Here is a 12,665-nt window from a genome sequence, read left to right as displayed (position 1 = left end):
GTCTTTATCACTTTTGTTCTCTCCTTTGTGCTCAAATTGTTCTCTTTTATATTTCTTACAGGTCTGGCTTAGTGGTCATGAACTCCTTTAGTTTTTGTTTATCTGGGAAACTCTTTATCTCTCCTTCTATTCTGAATGCAGCCTTGCCAAAAACAGTATCCTTGGCTGCAGATTTTTCCCACTCAGCACTTTGAATATATCATGCCACTCCCTTCTGGCTTGCCAAGTTTTTTTTGTGTTGTTTTTTGATAAATCTGCAGCTAGCCTTATGGGTCTTCCCTTGTAAGTTAAGAACTTATTATTATTATTATTAGTTTTTTTACCATGAATGCTTTTATTTAATCATTTTTGTTTACAACTGAAACTCTGGGAACTCAAAGTTAACATCCTTGCCCATGAGCTTCTTATAGATGCCAGAGAAAGTTTCAACCTTGTATTCCACATTGTTCTGCTGTGCTTTATCCCAATGTATCTTTATGAGCTGGCTGCCATCCAGTTTCACATGGATTCTCTTGCCTACAAACTCGCTTGAGAAAAGTAAGTCCTCCAGGATCACATCGTGCACGGCTATCAATGTGCGGCTCCTGGGATGCTTTTGCTTATTTTTTGTACAGCTTTTTCGAGTTGACTTAGAATTCTCCTCTGAGCAATAAAGACAACATGCTTCCCACTGAACTTACATGACAATCAGCACAGAGTCTCTATCTGCCCATCAATAAATTCATCATCTGTGTGAAATTTTATTTTTAAGTAATCTATACACCCAACCTGGGGCTTGAACCCACAACCCCAAGATCAAGACTTGCATATTCTACTACTGAGCCAGTCAGGCACCCCTAGCTAGGACTTGTTTTGTCCTGCTGCTTTTTAATTTAATTATAATATGTCTTGGTGTTGGCCTACTTTTGTTGATTTAGATGAGAGATCTCTGTGCCTCTTGGATCTGGATGTCTTTTTCCTTCCCCAGAATAGGATGTTTTCAGCTATTATTTCCTCAAATAAATTTTCTGCTCCCTTTTCCCTCTCTTCTTCTGGGACTACTATAATACAAATGTTATTACGTTTGATGGAGTCACAGAGTTCCCTAAGCCTATTCTTGTGTTGTGTAATTCTTGTTTCTCTTTTTTTGTCAGCTTCGTTATTTTTCATTAATTTGTCTTCTAATTCCTCTGCTTCTTCCAGCTTACTGTTCACTGTATGAAGCCTATTTCCAATCTCATTTATTGAATTCTTCCTCTCTAACTGATTCTTTTAAAACTCTTTTATCTCTGTGGTAAGGGTCTCATGAGTATCTTCCATTCTATGAGTATCTTTATGATTGTTGCTTTAAATTCTCCATCAGACTGGGTGGCTCAGTCAGTTAGGCTTCTGACTTCAGCTCAGGTCATGATCTCTCAGTCCATGAGTTCAAGCCCCACATCCGGCTCTGTGCTGACAGCTCAGAGCCTAGAGCCTGCTTCGGATTCTGTGTCTCCCCCTCTCTGCCCCTCCCCATATCACACTTGGTGTCTGTCTCTCTCGCTCTCAAAAATAAATAAACATTAAAAAAATAATAAATTCTCCATCAGGCATGTTACTTATATCTGTTTTGCTTAGATCTCTGGCCATGGCCTTTTCTTGTCCTTCATTTGGGATAAATTCCTCCATCTTGGCATTTTATCTAAGTCTCTTCCTTCTTCTCTGTGTTAGAATAGCCAGTCATGTTTCCTATTTCTGAGAATAATGGCTTTATAAAGAAGAGGTCATGTAGCACTCAGGGAATGTTTCTGGTATGTGCTTCATACACTCTGCTCTTGTATTCTAGCTGCTCTGTCCTTCAGACCAGGCATCTACAGAAGCTCTCCTTGTTTCCTGTGGACACTGTTTGGTCCCTGGTCTAAATGTAGTCGGTATTGAGTAGATGTGCTCTGGTCTGCTTGTGAAATGAGACCTGACATCACTCCCGCCAGAACTGGGGCCTCCATCTCCTCAGCAGCTTTCTGATGCCCCCAAATATTGTCTTTTATCCACTTTTTTATTTGACCTCAGCAGGAAAGTTGGTCTGCTAAAAGCTTCTCTGTCATCACCAAAAGCAGAAGTTTCTCTAATTAGATTTTTGTTTCTCATCCAACATGTAACGTAAACCAGGTTGAATGCAGGCATTCTTTTTGTGAACAGAGAAGATGTTCCCACAAAACGTTTCCTCATCATCCAGGGATGGCTACTTAGATGGAGTCATGTGTCATTACAAAATCAGTGATGTTTGAGGATGAGGAAGAAACTTAGCTTTCAAAACCTAAAAATAAAAGATACCGTGTAGTGTTGCATCCACACGACTCCTGAAACAGAATGCTACGGGCACCAGTGACAGTCACAACAAAGTTTATTACAATGAGAGGCAAGGCCGACCGATCGGGACCAACACTCTTGATAAGAGTGCGGCCCCGAACAGCCGGGGTACAGAGTTTTTATAACCGATCACATCGTTTTATCATCACCTGGGAACAGAACAAAGAAACAATTTCCAGATGAGTTAGAAACAGTTGCCTAATGAGGTGTTTACTTTAGACTTTCTGCCTCTAAGTTGCAACCAGTGGATCTCCTTGACCCTGCCTCTGATGCTCTTTTCTTTGAACTTTTGCTTCCTTAATTGGTGAAGCCTAATTTACAAGAGTATGAGGCGTAATTTATAAGAGTAAAGCAAGGCTGTTATCTCTTAACCTTCAATGTCAACACAAAGCTGTTATTTTTCAAGCTAAGCATTAGCCCTACACTACAATTTAACCCTTACAGTAGGACACAATAATCATAAGTACCAAATTGTCTGGGGGAGCCTTCCTTGCCCCCAGAGACCAGGTGGCTGTAATTCTCCAATATCACATCTCCACACAGAGTTTTATGAGCAGGGCCCAGGTGCTGCCACTCTTGCCAGGTGAAGTCCTCAACCTTATCTTCAAATGTCATTTATCTTGTGATTGCTCCATCTGAAATGATCATCTGTTAGAGAAGGTCATCAAGAGGATGTAACCACCAGGTGGCCTGTGAGCTAGAACCAGGCTGTTGGAGGCTCCTCACCTCCTCTCCTGTCATGTCCTTGGAATGTATACTCTGCCCACCATTCCCAAGTGAGCGCTGTTTGCAAGGATGCAGCCTCAAGAGAGTGATGTGTTGTGGAGACTACTTGGATTGTATACATGACTAAACCCCCTTAAGGCCTCTCTATAAACTGTTAAAATTCTGGCAGGCAGACACGGAGATCTGATCATCTTATGACCACCTAAGACAAGCCTCATAAGTTCCCTTGCTTATTAAAGCTGTCACTTACCAATATGGAGTGGGTTGTCTCTTTCTTTGGTCTCTCATTGCACTCCATGAATGGGGGCCAGTTTGTGAAACAATAATTGGTGAGCCAAACAAAAGTCCAAACAAATGCATTGGTTTGCAACCCTCTTGAGAGCTCCCAGAGTACAATCTGAAACTGGCCACTGGTACTCAGAGGACAGGGAGAGAACAAAGGAAGAGGCAGGCCACTCCAGGTTAGTATGTAGCAGGTTTAATAAGCAAAGGAAACTTACATACAAGATTTGTCTTAGGCAGAAGCAAGATGAGTATATCCCTGCACCTACCCAGCAAATCTTAAAAATTTATATAGAGAGAAGCTTTAACTGTGTTTAGTCAAGTATACTATGCAGATGTTCTCAACACCACATCATTATCTCTGGACAGATTTGGATCTCTTTGGGGCCTATCTTTGGAGAAGCCTCTGGGAGTAGGAAAGGCAAGTGGAACCTGAACTTCAAGGAAAGGGTGGGGAGGAAGGGGCCTTCAATTGCCCTGGGTCCAGCTTACAGGTTAACTGTCAAATACTTCCTCTTGATGACTTTCTCCAACAAAATGGGCCTTGGGAAAAAGACATCCATAGGGGAAATCCCGAGGTGGCCATCAACCTCTCTGTGGGTAAGGGTGGCCCAGATATTAGATGCTTGTGGACTACTATGTGAGTAGGGGGATGCCCCATAACACTTGCTGGTTTGATGTGCTTGTTTGAGGAACAATGCAGAGTGTACTGCAGCAGAGAATGGAAAAAAAATGGCTGCCACAGTGGGCTGACCACCTCTGTAAACAGTTCATCTGCCCAACTAGAGGCTGAAACTCAAGTTAGAAAGTTGGGAGAAGAGCTGAAATTAGAAAAGGACATGCAGTTGTCCACTACTTTGCTACCTTTGGGGCTGACAGACAAGGTGGAGGAACAGGATAATAAGTTGGAGACCTTAGCATGCCATTTTGCAAAGCTAGGAGGGTACAAACTGCTACAGATTAAGGTCTGAACACTTGTGGAAAAATCTGATTAGGATGCTGAGAGGTAGAATCCCTGGGAAAGTGAGGAGAGTGGAGAGGAGGGTATTGTGGTGATTGACAGTGGAAGAGACAAAGTGCCCCATGCTATATGACCCCTGATACAAAGGAAAATTTTAAATAGTAATTATCCTGACTTCTTTTTTTAATGTTTTATTTATTTTTGAGAGAGAGAGAGAGAGAAAGAGAGAGAGACAGACAGAGTGTGAGTGGAGGAGGGGCAGAGAGAGGGAGACACAGAATCTGAAGCAGGCTCCAGGCTCCGAGCTGTCAGCACAGAGCCTGATGCAGGGCTCGAACCCACGAACTGTGAGATCATGACCTGAGCTGAAGTTGGATGCTTAACCAACTAAACCACCCAGGTACCCCGCCCCCCCCCCCCCCCCCCCCGACTTCTGATAATAGAGAAATATATCCCAAACCCCCTAGGAAAAAAATTTGCATTCTTTCTCTGTCCCTTAAGATTGTAAATCTCATCCTGTCTTTGAAAAGTAAACACCCCAGGAGATAACTAAAACACTGCCCACGATTGCCTGAGACTGAAGAGAAAAAAAGGGGAAATAGGCTTTGAAAAATACTACTACAGAAGCTACCTTGCCCCAAATCCATCCCACAGTTTCCAGAAGGTTACTTGTTAAAGGCAAATACAAATCATAAGTCCCCACAAATGTTAATGAAAAGTTTTAGCCAGGTAAGTGGGTAACCTTAACTTGTTCCATCTGATAAGTTTTAATATCAATAGTGTGCTCATGTAAAACTAAAACTTAATTTTCTTTCATCTGCTAAAAGAACAAACTTTTCTTGTACTATTGACCTGTTCTTAATGAAGTCGTGAAAGGTTTTTCTTACCTTTTAAGTAATCTGCCTCAAAAACAAAGATTCTGTGTTTTATCAAAATAATTTCCTGTGTTCAATGTTGTCTTTATGTCTTTGATTACTTAAGAAAACAGTATTCTCTATTGAAACCACTAAGGTTTTGTAACGATGTAACTTTCTGTATTTGCTTTTGAAGTCTTTGTTACTGATTAAATGGACAACTAAGTATTGTTTCACAGTGATCTATGATTCTGTTTAATCAAGTGTTTTAAATTATTTTGATATTTTTAGGGGCGCCTGGGTGGCTCAGTTGGTTAAGTGTCTGACTTAGGCTCAGGTCATGATCTCATGATTTGTGAGTTCAAGCCCACATTGGGCTCTGTGCTGACAGCTCAGAGCCTGGAGCCTGCTTCAGATTCTGTGTCTCCCCCTCTCTCTCTGCCCCTCCCCCACTCGTGCTCTGTCTCTCTCTCTCTCTCAGAAATAAATAAACATTGAAAAAAATTAAAAATTCTTTTGATATTTTTGACAAATGTCACAAATTCTGAAGTTTTTTTTACTTCAAACTAACTTTGGGATTTTCTACACAATCCCTGGAACATCTCAAAAGATGTGTTCTCTCCTTATAAAAGGAAGATATTAAACTAATTAGGCTTATTTGATATGTTAAATTACAAGGGAAGCATTGTCAAATAAGAAGTGATGCTGAACTTTCATTAGGTTATATTTATATATGTTATATAAGTGCTCCAGAAATTGTATGAAATTTCTAAAACTCTGATATACCCTGGTATAATGTTATCAATCATAATTCTAGTTATTTTTTTTGTTTTATTTTATTTTTTATTTTTTAAAATTTACATCCAAATTAGCATATAGTGAAACAACGATTTCAGGAGTAGATTCCTTAATGCCCCTTACCCATTTAGCCCATCCCCCCTCCCACAACCCCTCCAGCAACCCTCAGTTTGTTGTCCATATTTATGATTCTCTTCTGTTTTGTCCCCCTCCCTGTTTTTATATTATTTTTGTTTCCCTTCCCTATGTTCATTCTAGTTATTTTTTAAAGGATGTCACAGAAATAGCAAACTTTCCCCCCAGATCTTTCTTACCACTTTTCTCAGACTCCTTCTCTCCCAGCAGAGCCTCAGGAAGCCTGTCACTCCCTGCCTTTATATAATTTAGAGTTGTTCTCTCAAAAAAAAGAAAGAAATAAAAAAAAGAAAAACTTTCCTTGTCAATTGGATTTTAATTAACTCTCATCAGATCTTTAATCATGACCATTTTTAAGTCTTTTGTCATCTACAGTTATTCTTTTTCTGTACTGCTTTTTCAAAAGTGTTACTGCAAAAGTGTTCCTACAAAAGTGTTTCACCTTCAAGGAGATTCGCGGAAAAGTCTCTAACAGGTACTGGTTTCTGGTAACTAAGAACTTGCCTTCATGTGGGAGGAACAACAATGGACCTTTCAAGTGCTTCCCTAAGGCTACTTGCACAGCCCCACAGTGTGTCCTGGGATGGTAGCCGGAGACCTGTCCCTGTTCTCTTTCCCCACATTGGGTAAAATGAGCCCATTACATTGATGATATAATGTTAACATGTGAAGATTTTCTTCTGCTGTAGGACACGCTACTGACTTTGCTGGAACATCTGTGAGTAAAAGGATGAGTCATTGAACCCACAGATAATTCAAGTCCCAGGCACAACAGTAGTTTTTGGAAGTTGTTTGGGTAAGATGCTCATTGTCTCAGACAATGAACTTGTGACAATGTCTTATGATTGATAAAATATAAGCCTATCCAACCCCTAAGAACATGAAAGAAATGCAAGCCTTTGTAGGAATTTTGGGTTTGGGGAGGACTTTTATTCTCCACTTGGCACAGTGCCTTCCTTCATCCCTTATACTGCCTGGGAAAGAAAGGGCAGGTGTGGGACTGAGGATCAAAACAGCAAGCCCCCTTTGAGAAGACAAAAATACTAATGAAGCAGATTAAAGCTATGGGAATCTCCCAAGCCTGTAGGGCTACCCATTGAGTTAGATGTGGCTCCAGGAGATATGGATTGGGTACTGTGGCAGAAGCAACAGGAGAGAGAACCCATAGGATTTTGGTCCCAGCTCTGGAAGGGGGTAGAAGCCCAACATACCCCCATAGAGTGACAGCTTCTAAAGGTATACACAGCACTCCTTCAGGTAGAGCTTCTCATGAAGAAAAACATATCATGGTAAGAACTTGCCTCCCTATCAAAGGGTAGGTTGAGAGTATGCTCCATCTACCCACCTCTGCCATGGTTCAAACCCCCACTTTGACTAAGTCACATGCCTATTTGCGACAGAAGAGTATCCCGTCTCTCAGCCCACTGGTTCTAGAAATGCAGGTGCTACTAGGCCCTTTAGAGTATGTAGATCCTCCAAATGCCCATGCGCCTACTCCTGTGGCAACTCTGCAGCCTGTAGAGTGGGAGTGTGGGGAATTCCTGTCGATGCCTGGTATACAGATGCCTAAAAACAGGACCAAGCCACAGAAGCCATAAGGCTGAACTCAGAGTAGTTTGGTGATTGCTCATGAGCTCCAGCTGTTAACCCTTGGCACTGACAGTTGGGCTGTTCTAAAGGGGTTAACCCTATGACTTGGACAATGGGAAGCCAAGTAGTGGATGATCATGAATAACCCTCTTGGGGTCAGGATAGGTGGAAAGGCATTTAGATTCACCTTTGAGAACCTGAGGCAGTCTTTTCAGTCTTCTACATCCTAGGTCATAAGGCACTGACACCCCCTGGCAATCAGGCAGCTGATGCCCCAGCTTGAGTACAAGCTCTAACAACAGAGTCTTCAATAGATATAACAGATTAGGTGCATAGCAAGAGTGGCCACCATAGCACCCATGTGGGGTGGCATATTGCCCTTGAAATGCAGTGACTTGGTCAATGCAATAGAGCATGTATGTTCTAAACAGTGCCCAAGGCAGCTGCTGATAAAAGTCTGAGAACATCCATGGGAGTTTTCAACTGGTGAGAGATTAGCAAATTGATTATATTGGTCTCCCTTCCTCTGAGTGAAGGTTCTAAATATGCCTTTGTTTGTATGGACGCTGCATCTGGCCTAAGATTTCCCCCATCACTGTGCAAACCAGGCTGCCACCATTAGGGGATTAGAAAAGCTGCATAAGTACAGATACCCTCATTGACTAGACAGTTATGGGGGTCACAGTCCAAAGGTCATAATGTGCAAGATTGGGCAAAAGAATGTGGCATTCAACAGAGGTTCCATCTCCCCTGTAACCCACAGCAGCAGGACTGATAGGAAGAATGCAATATTAAAGCAGCAGATTAAATTACTAACAAGTAGGGGTGTGCCTGGCTGTCTCAGTTGGTGGAACATGCAACTCTTGATCTTGGGGTCATGAGTTCAAGCCCCACATTGGGCATGAAACCTACTTTAAATTAAAAAGTTTTAAGTGAAATAAATTACTAACAGGTAAAACCACATTGGCCAGGTGAACTAAAGTACTGTTGTAGCCTTTAAAACATTAATGATCAACCAGTAGGGCCTGTTGCCCCCTATGCCAGTCAGGGGACAATTTCTGAGACACCCAACACTAATAAGGTATGGAAGTCATAGGAGACAGTCATTGCCCTAACTTTCACCATGGATCAGCATGCTATGCTGCTCAGAACACACCTAGGAAAGGCATTACCTACTGGAATTTGCAATGGGACATTTCACCAGGATGGTCAAGTTCCTAAAATTTCCAATCTACCTTTCCTCAAGGCCAGGTGGGCACATTATGTTTTCCACTAGTATGATCATCTGGCTACCATCCTCGTCCCCTCCATTGGCCTGGAGGGTGTTATAGCATGTATAGAAACCTTACTAAATTCACCCGACAAAATGATAGCAAAGTCTTCATTTTATTTAATACTGAAATGTCTCTAATGAAAAAACTGTCCTCCAGAAAAGGACATTATTACTGCTTTGCAAAGAGGCACCTGTGCCATTATCCAGTGTTGTGTGTTCATACCTGATGAGTCTGCTAATGTATCACCCTTATTAAATCACATGAGTGTACAAGTGAATGTCTTGAGTGACCCATCCCCAAGCCTATAGGAATTAATAACTCAGTGGTTTGGGTCATGGGGTTCTTGGTGGAAAAAACTTGAGGAATTATCTTAATCTGGGTTTCCTTTTGCATGTGCCCATACTGTTGCTGTGGGTGTCTGCCTACAATGCTGCCAGATAGCCTCCAAAGGAGCCTCTTCCATGCTAGTGATACCTCTTGCTGACTGATCAGGGCCCATTTCAGAAGAGGGGCATGTGTAAGATTATAAGAGCCAGTCACAAGGGCTGGAATGTTGGAGGAGGTCATCAAGAGGAATGACTTCCAGTTGATTCGTGAGCTGGACCCAGGCAATGAGAGGCTCCTCACCTCTCCTGTCCTTGGAATGTACACTCTGTCCACCATTCTCACAGTGGGAGCCATTTTCAAGGATGCAGAATTCAGAGTAGTGTGTCAACATATGGCTGGTATATGTGACTGAACCTAGTTAAGACCTCTGTAAACTTAAGATCCTGGCTGGCAGGTGTGGAGATCTACTCATCTTGCAGTCACCCAAGACAAGCCTCATAGGTAATTTCCCTTGCTTATTAAACTTACCACCTACCAATCAGAAATAGTCTGCCTCTTTCTTTGGTGTCTCCTTGCCCTCTGTGTACAGGGGCCAGTTAGCAAACCAAAATCATCCCTAGGTGATGAAAAGATATATGGGACCTTCTTGCCTGTAAAGTGCTGAAAATGTTCAGGGGTGAAAAGGTCCTGATCCCTTTTGGACACTGGAGGTGCTTGTTCTCTCACCTCCCAAGAGAAATGGCTAGACTTCACCAGGATATATATAATTGGGCAGCTTTATTATGTAGTCCATGAGTCTACCCCTTTCTCAGTATTCAGAGGCCCCCAAGTCCGAGCAGGTGCCGTAAATTCTGAATCATGTCCTCTTACAATTGATCAAGTTACCAAACCAGACCTCATCTTCACATTTGAGAAAGAAGAGCCTTGGATGGCAGAAAAACCTAAAGTTGCGTAGGTGAGAACTAGGAAGACTAGGGATGGTGCATGGAAGGTTCCAGCTGGTGAGGGAGGTTTCTTCGACATGCCATCAACATACCTTTGGTCTTCCTTAAAGGAGAGGAGGTAGGCTTCCAATGATTGTAGGACGTGGGTGTGAACCCCTCACAGATTAAATGACCTTTCCACATCCATCCCCACCCCCACCCCATATTCTTTACTTAGCTTTGAGAAAGAACCATGCCTGCCTTCTTTGTCCTCAAAATCTTGTAGCTGCCTCTTTCAGCTGGAACAAGCCCTTCTAGGTCATACTCCCTTTCCCTGGCCTTTTCATTTTCTAACCCTCCAGTTATCACCTGTCCCTTTTCTTATGCATTCCAGCATCTATATATCTGTCCTTCACTTTGTGACCTTTGTTTCTTCTTCCTTCTCTCACCCTTGTGAGAAGCCCCAAGCTGTTTTCTCCCTGTTTTACAATCAGATTCCACCCCACCGACATGTAAACTCCTTTCAAGGATCTCCATTACATGGCCCCATCTGTTAGTCTTCTGTTCCCCAAAATTGAAGCCATGGTGTTTTCTAGTTGATGGCAGTACAAAGAAAAACAGTTTCTGTGTTTGAGCTTATATTTAGCAGCCTTGCAAAATTCACTTAAGTCTATTTCTAGATGCTTTTGGGTTTTTCTGTGTGTGTGTGTCATCTGTAAAAATTGAGAGCTTTATTCCTTTCATGACTCCTCTCCTGTCTTGCTGTATTTCATGAAGGCCTCCAGTACAGTACAGTGTTGAATAGAAGTGGGCACAAGAAGCCCCCTAGTCTCATTCCTAATCTCAGGGGAAAAATTTTTACTGTCACCATTAAGTTTTTGTTTTCTTAATACACCCTTTATCAGACTAAGCAAGTCCCTCCTATGCTAGTTTGCTAAGAATTTATATATGGATGGGTATTGAATCGTATGAGATCCCCTTTTCTGCATCTATAGAGATTACATGATTTTCTCCATGAATTACATTGACTAAATGATCTTCATTGGCATAAAGTTTTTTCATAATTTCCTAATTTTTTTAATGTTTATAAAATCTGTAGTGAAGTCCACTATATCATTCGTAATTTGAAAATTTGTGTTTTCCCATTTTTTTCTTGATCAGTCTAGGGTTTCTCACTTTTATTAATCTTTTCAAAGGATTCCCTTTGATTTTCGCTTATTGCTTGTCCTCTAGAGGACATGAAAAAAAGTATGATGGAGGAAACTCCTCAGTGTTAAGCATAGATAGGAAGCTAGAAGCTTGAGATCTACCAAAACTCATAAGGTGTGAAGTATAAAGAATGAGTAAGCAAGCTGCTTTTGAAGCACAGGCAGAATTCATAAGATGTGTTAAATACAGTTGGCAAGTAAATTAGTAGGTGATAGGATACACTAAAGATAAATAGAATGGAATATATGATGGAACAAACAAGTGTTAAAGATAGTAAGGAATGCAAAGACTAGGTCATAAGGTATCCTAACACCCGAGCCAACAGCTAAGTTTTACTTAAATTCACCACTAGTTGGTGACGCTCAGTATTGTTCCATGGATCACAGATAAAACCCGGGACCGTGTGGGAAGCTATTGGTGAGTTACAGTGGAGGCAAACAGGGTATGTCATTGCCCCTGAGCATTTTCAGTCTGACCAGGCCCCTTGTTTCAACTTCAAACTCTGGTCCTCATAATCCAGGAGGCTGATGCAAGAGATAGGGAAACACAAAGGGAGAGCAAAGATAAGGTGTATGAACATTACATAACAAAGGATTCAGGAAATGTGGTCCTTCACCGTTTGTATCCTATTCTAAACTTACCCATCTCTTCTCCTTTGCTTCTTGGTGGGTTTTTAAATACATATATCTTAGTGTTTTTAAACTGACAATAAGCCACATGCCTTGAGCATTTTATTTTGGTCTGTGAGCCCTTCTATTCTAAGACCCCTGGGATAGCTTGCCTGGTAGTATATATTGGAGTCCATCACTGTATCAAGGGAATGTCTCATATTAACAATTCCCAAAGGATGAGGTGAGAAAAGATCATAATTCACAGTTTGTGGACAGTTTGTCTTATTTACTAAAGAAATAAGACAATATGAAGTAACTGGTTAAAATATTGGGGGCCCAATACTGATCTGGGTGGTTATAGGGCCAATCAAGGGTCACAGGACCGATCTTCGGGATTCCAGGGTAGTCTTGAGGGTCCTAGGAAACAAGTTGAAGAAACATCATTATGTATATCATTTTAGAAATTTTAGCTAAAGCAAGAAGACAAATAACTGGCATAAATAATGGGAGACAGGATTCAGGGCTGGCCTATGGGCACAGCAGAGCTGATTTGGGGGTGCTATCGGGGATACATTTGTGATAGGGCCTCTCCCTCTCCCAATGTATACAAATAAGAACAAGAACATAGAACATGGAAGGGACATTTG

The 12,665-nt window shown here is 41.7% G+C and overlaps 1 non-coding gene across 1 annotated transcript; it reads right to left on the bottom strand.

Moving 5' to 3' along the window:
• Positions 1-668: 668 nt before the first annotated feature.
• Positions 669-733, bottom strand: LOC128774002 (small nucleolar RNA SNORD43). The gene has a single exon (XR_008418482.1). It is a non-coding gene; the product is annotated as a small nucleolar RNA SNORD43 (small nucleolar RNA).
• Positions 734-12,665: the final 11,932 nt, after the last annotated feature.

This window comes from Panthera pardus, unplaced genomic scaffold (assembly GCF_024362965.1).
Source record: "Panthera pardus isolate Hobbes unplaced genomic scaffold, ASM2436296v1 HiC_scaffold_27, whole genome shotgun sequence".
NCBI lineage: Eukaryota > Metazoa > Chordata > Mammalia > Carnivora > Felidae > Panthera > Panthera pardus.
Note: the sequence above shows the minus strand (reverse complement) of the source record. Positions and strands in the feature narration are given on the sequence as shown.